Consider the following 6,990-nt stretch of genomic DNA (forward strand, 5'->3'; position numbering starts at 1 on the left):
CACTGTTTAGTCCCTCTATTTTCAAAAACACACAGTAAAGTCTCTAACTTTTTTCTCGGTGAACTGTTTAGTCCCTAAGGTTTTTCTCGGTGAACTGTTTAGTCTATGCCGACTCTGATGAAGATTCTGCTTGTCAATTTGGATTTGTGTTCTTCTTTTCCTTTATTTTCCTTTCCTTTAAACTCTAATGCATCTGAAATCAACTTTGCGTGTTCTTCTTCTTGATTTTCTTCTTAATCGTTCAAATTCGTAAGTGTTGGTCCCGTGTAATTAGTTCTAAGGGGGGGGGGGGGTTAGGAACTAATATAACTTTTTCGTTAATTATTTATGCTGACTTATATGTTTTAGATGAATTGGTCAACTCAGCTTTTGGTCAGCTTGGGCGAGCTTAGTGCGAAACAGCTTTAGTCCGATGTTGACTAAGGCTATCAAGCTGGTGAGTTAAGAGTTGACGCTTTAAGGGGTCAACTTTTAACTCAGCACCTTAATTTACTCAGGGTCAGCTTAGGCAATTTATATGCTGAGTAAATATGTCAAACAACACATGCAATATATGTATATATATTTTGAGAGAGAGTTTAGAGATTACTCAGTATCACTTATCCTGGTTCGGCCTCTCTGCTTACGTCCAGTCCCTAGAGTCCTCCGGGCTTTTTGAATCCAATACTGAGCTCTTTAAAGGTAGAGCACAAACCGATTACAAGGCAGTTGAATATGCAAGAGTACCTTTCTCTATCCGTCTACTCAACTCCTACTAAGTGCTACAACCCAGCACCTAGATTTCTCTACCACTGAATGTTTACAACCAAACACTCAGCATAATGCTCTCAATGTTACAATTGATAAACTCTTGTTCCTTTTCAAATAAAGAACACTTTAGAAGATTCAAGTAATCACTCTAGCATTTACACAAAGAATGGAAGATGGGTGTAAGATTTTGTATCTAAGTGCTTCTGTATCTTTTCTCTCTTGTATTTTTCTTTTCTGTCAATCGGCGATGATCCAAGGAGTTTGATTGTCCTTATATAGGGGAAAATCTGTGTTGGATCATTTTGAAATGATTTAGCCGTTGATGTCAAAACGGCTCTTTTAGGGGACATCTTCTAGTCAGCTTCAGACTGTTCCGGCCATTCCCTTCCTCTATTTTCCTTCAGACGTCAGGCTTGTCTTCTTGCGTCAGGCTTGTCTTTTTGTGCCAGTTGTCTTTTACCAATAATCCATTGACCCATACATCTCGGAATGTGTCTTTTGTGTAATTCCAAGGTTTCAATTATTGGTGCAGAGGGTTGGCAATCTTTGTCTTGTAGCAAACGACTCTTTCATGCTATCTTGAGGAATAACTCAGCTTTTACTGCGTAAGTCATTGTCTTCGACAATTTCTAAGCTGAGTATATTTTTAGTCAGCTTAGCTTCGTAGGACAATTGTTGTTGCGGCTTCTTATGCTGAGCTTTATTTCGCTTCTCATTGTTGGGCGTTTATGTCTTAGTCTTTTGATGCTGAGTTTGATTCCACTCAGCTTGATACTATGCTGACCTTCATTCCACTTAGCTTGTTTTGTTCATCTCATGCTGACTTCGTCCTGGCTTGCTTTTTATATTTATCTTTATTTATATTTATACTCAACATTGAACAAACGGATTAGTACAATTAAAATAAAGCACTTAAATTTAATTGTCTCTTAATCATGGATGATTTTGTCAAATCAAAATCTTGTGGAAAGGTGTTTCAACAAACTCCCCCATTTTGATGTTGGCAAAATGCATAATTATGGAACTCAGTTTTGAAATTCCCCATGATTGATTTATTTTTCATATTTCTGAAATTGCTCCCCCGTAAGGGTTGCATCTGTTAATTTACCTCTAAACCTTCCAAGATTTATTTGAGACAAACTAGGAATGTGTGTACTGACTAGATTCAGTTCTAATTTATTTTGAGTCTAGGTCCGTTTTCAGAAATGCTTGAATACCCAGTTTGATTTATTCAGTATTATGTATACTGAGTATTTGTTTGTTCAATTTGCTTATGTTAATGTGCATTGATAAGCATGTCATTTGGACAGAATGAAAGCTAAAGTTCATTTGATAGATAATGAGACATACAAAATATTTGTGCCTACAGAATAGAAAATCTTAAGTTTCAATGGTCTCTCTTCTTTAGATTCACTTGTGCTTCATGCACAGCCTTACCCTTTCCTTTCTCTTTGCTCCCTGATGTACCTGCCCTTTGTTGAGTTCCATCTTGAGTTCTCTCCCCCGTTTTGCCAGCATCGGGGATATAGATAAAGGTGTTATTTCTCGCAGCAGAGGATAGAATATTTGAATAGCGCTGTAATCTCTTCGTGCTTTCACTCAAGCCATCAATCACCGGAACACAATCATCTCGAACGTGTCGAGGAACTGGTATTGACCCAGTGATCAGGCTGATAATGCACTCATGTGACTTACTAAGCCAAGTAAGAGAGCTGGTAATCTGAGCAAAGGATTGGTGATACATCATTAGTAGGGCAGAGTCATAGAAGAGGCATTGAGCATTGTCGATGCGCATGGCCTGTAGAATACCTTGTGAAAATTTTGACAGATTATCATTGGTGATGGGGTCAACATCCATCTAAGCTTTGTTGACATTGAGAAGACTCACGGCTTCACTCAATTGATCAATTGTACATTGAGAAGTGGAGGAAACGAGTTCATGTGTACAAGTGAGATCAGCAGTCAGCTTGGCAAAGCATTCGTGCAACTCAGCAGATGTGGCATACTCAAGAGTGACCGTTGTCCCAAGGTTGGGCAGTTCTGTTCTCAGTTTGGCAAAGTGTTGATCTAACTCAGCCGAAGTTGCATATCCTGGAGTTGGTGCAGAGAGATTGTTGATTTTACCTTCAAGGGAGTTCATGTGGTTTATCATCAGAAGTAACAGCTCAGTCAGTTTGGCAATGTGATCTTGCTTAGGTTGCTGTGTTTGAAAGGAGGTCATAACACTGATCAGATCCTTGAGTCCTTTAATTTCAGTAAGAAGTTGAGTGATGGCAGAGACATTTGGTGACTCAGGATGAGCAGACCCAGCAGCATCAGAAGTGGTGAACTCCTGGAGAAGAGATTGAGCACTTTCTAAGAGTCGTCGACCAGACTGAGTTGCACTAAGATATGCAAATTGACCAGTGGAATTTGGCTCAGATGCTGGAATGGAGGTGGAGCTGGATGGTGGTGGAGTTGGCTGCTTATTAGCTTGAGTAATTGGTTCTTGATGTGGTTCAGTACCAAGAGCTGAGTGTTCTGCATGAGGTTGAAATTGAGTGGGTAGATCCATAGTTTTCTCCCCGTGTTGAGTGGCTGGATCTTCGAGCTCTTGCTCGGCAGGATTTGGATTCTGTGGAGTCTTGGCATGTTCCTCAGTACGAGTAACAGAGGCTTGATTTTGCTCTGGTTCCTTAGGAGGAGACTCAATATGATGGGAAAAATACTCGAACTGAATATCGGATAGATTCGTAAGTTGCTCCAGAGGTGAAGAATCTGCCAAGAGGTCAATAAGAGGAGCTTTAGAAGCTTTCTTTTTCAGTCTTTTGAGGGACTTAGTTTTTGGAGGTGAAAGGTCAGTTTGAACATTTATGTCCTCAACCTCGGCTTCAACATCCAGATCCTCTCTTTGCTTATCTTCTTCTGCTTGGTCAGCATGTACCTCCTGATGTTGCTCAACATCATCAGACTCAGCATGATCTTTTTCTTCAACATGAGGCTGAGTATTATCCTGTCTTTATTCTTCCCCTTCATCCGCTTGCTCAACTGGAGTTTTCTCAAGATCAATCCCAATGTTCTGAGTGCAGTGAGATTTGGGTATCACAACCCAATCAATGGGATCAGCTTCAACAATTTTCAACCCAGAATTTCGACTTTTCTTCTTTAGAGGTTGTTCTGGGGATTCTTCACTTTCTTCTTCGGGCTCAGCTTGCCCTTTCCTTTTCTCTGCTGACTCAGGTGTAACCTGAGGTTGGTCAGCATCGATGTTCTTTCCTCTGGTCATAGCCTGCTTCTTCCTGGGCACAGCTTCAGTATCCTTTGCACATGTTGCAAGTGCTTTTCTCTTCTTCTTTGCCTTAGGGGACTCAGTAAGAACCTCCTTCCCTTTTTCAAGCTCATCTTCAGGCTCAGCTTCCTGCTCAGCATTATCAGCTTCTTCTTCTTCCTCAAGTTCTTCAACCCCTTTCAATGGCTGGTTGAAGATTAACCCAAACAGCAGAGCTGCGGTGATTTCTGTTCCCAGACATTTAGTCTCATTGATTGTTTCTATTTTGTGATCTTCAAGAATTTTGGTGATTAGAGAACCCAGTCTGAGTTTCTTACCTCCTCGTTGAAGTGCACGAACCAGAAATACAGGTAGATTGAGTGGGTTGAAGGTCAGCATGTGCCATATGAAGCACTGTTCGAAGTTGGATGCCGACGAGGCTGAGTTAAGTTTGGGGAAGATGAAGTTGGTCAATATGTAGTGCGCCATCTTCTGGTTTTGCCCCATACTAGTGCTGGGTATTTCTCCTTTGTGATTTTTGGGTTTGCAGAATCCCTTCATCTGGTCAAGCTGTTCCATTGATACCTTTTCCTTTGTTGTTCTAAACTCGGTTCCTTTGCTAGGCAAGTTGAGTAAGGTTGCTAAGTAGGACGGAGTGATTGCAATCTTGTGACCCTTAACGTGTGTCTCCAGATAGTCAGCATCGTCCTTATCAACATGGAGACCGGAGTAGAATTCCCTAACCATCCGAGGGTATGTGGTTCCGGGGAGAGAGAAGAGGCTTGTCCACTCATTCTTCTCAATCCATTCACAGAATGGCTTTTCGGTGGTGATGAAGCTGGGAGAGAACCAGCGGCATTTTAGGACTTCCAGGTTGTTGACTTTCGTGTGAACCTTTACCATGGTTCTAGCCTTGGGTTTCTTTTGTTTTGAGGAGCTTGCTGGGTCAGCTTGACGGCGTTTGCTCGGAGTTAGGTTAGATTGAGGAACAGATTTGGGGCTTTCATCGTTGATCAATTTCCCGGAATTTTCACCGGAGATGTTCTGAGTGTTAGACATTCTCAGAGATTTTTGTGTAAGTTTTGAGAGAGAGAGAGAGATTCTGAATACCAAAGGATTTACGCGTGAGGAGATTTGAGGAGTAATTCTTCCATTATTTATATAGATCTAAAACGGCCCTATTCATTGGACTAGCCGTTTTTCCTTGGGGCGTTCAACCGACAGAGATTCTGTCATTTATGACATTTTCGGCGCATGGGTTATCTCATAATTGTTTGCCTTTTCCAGGCGCTATTTATTACACGTGTTGGCATTTAATGGTGCAAGTGGCTTTTAGCGCAGTTTTCCTAGAAAGTGAACCGTTTGTGATATTGAGAACCTAGTTCTATCAAGGTGAATTTCCTATCTCTAAGCAGCTTAGTATATGATAATTGCTCAGTATATGTACCTACTCAGGATAATCACTCAATATGTATGTCAACTCAGTATAGGGTGATTTTTCTACATTTCAAGCTTAGTAAGTAGTAGTTACTTAATTTACTCAGCATGGCATTTGCACAACGTTCAAATTTTCACTCAACATGGCAATCACTCAACATTCACTAGAGAATTATTGAAGGGGATTAGACATACCGATAGCTTCCCTTAGTATGTTGAATTGTTCACGTGCCAAGGGCTTGGTGAAGATATCTGCAAGCTGTTCATTTGTTGGCACATAGGTCAGCTTGATCTCATCTTTTAGTACGTGATCTCTGATGAAGTGATGCCGTATGCTGACATGTTTCATCCTGCTACATTGGATTGGATTTTTGGACAGATCAATGGCACTCTTGTTGTCACATTTGATCTCTATTGTTTCAGTCTTCATTCCATAATCCTCAAGCTGTTGCTTTATCCATAGAACTTGAGCAACACAGCTTCCAGCAGCCACATACTCAGCTTCAGTTGTAGACAGGGCTACAGATGATTGCTTCTTGCTGAACCAAGATACTAGACAACTTCCAAGGAAATGACATCCTCCCGAAGTGCTCTTACATTCTATCTTATCTCGTCCATAGTCAGCATCAGTATATCCAATAAGTGTGAAGTCATTTGAAGTTGGATACCATAGACCTGCATCAATTGAGCTCTGCAAATATCTAAAAATTCTTTTTACAGCTATTAGATGAGATTCTCTGGGGTCAGCTTGATATCTCGCACAATAACATACTGAGTACTGTATATCATGTCTACTAGCTGTGAGATAAAGTAACGAACCTATCATACCTCGATAGAGTTTAGTGTCTATTGACTTACTTTTCTCATCTTTGCATAGGACAATATCAGTACTCATAGGGGTTGATGTGGGTTTGCAGTCCATCATATCGAATTTCTTCAACATTTCTTTGGTGTACTTGGACTGACTTATGAAGATGTCATTCTTACCTTACTTGATTTGGAGTCCAAGGAAGAAGTTGAGTTCCCCCATCATGGACATCTCGAACTCAGTTTGCATCTGTTTGCTAAATTCTTTGCACAAAGATTCGTCAGTAGCACCAAATATTATATCATCTACATATATTTGTGCAAGTAGGGTATGTTTCCCCTTTTTCTTAATGAACAATGTTGTGTCAGCTTTTCCCCTGACATAGTTCCTGGTTAGCAAGAAGTTGGTCAACCTCTCATACCAAGCTCTTGGAGCTTGTTTCAGGCCGTACATGGCCTTTTTGAGTTTATAAACGTGGTTTGGAAATTTTGGATCTTCAAACCCAGGAGGTTGATTGACATATACCTCTTCGTTTATGAAACCATTAAGAAATGCACTTTTAACATCCATTTGGTATAACTTAAAGTTCATGAAACTGGCATAGGCACACAACATACGTATTGCTTCTAGCCTAGCAACAGGTGCAAATGTTTCCCCATAGTCAATACCCTCTTGCTGACTATAGCCTTGGGCTACAAGTCGAGCTTTGTTTCTTATTACATTTCCATGCTCATCTAGTTTGTTTCTA

This window comes from Euphorbia lathyris, chromosome 5 (genome assembly GCF_963576675.1).
Source record: "Euphorbia lathyris chromosome 5, ddEupLath1.1, whole genome shotgun sequence".
Lineage (NCBI taxonomy): Eukaryota > Viridiplantae > Streptophyta > Magnoliopsida > Malpighiales > Euphorbiaceae > Euphorbia > Euphorbia lathyris.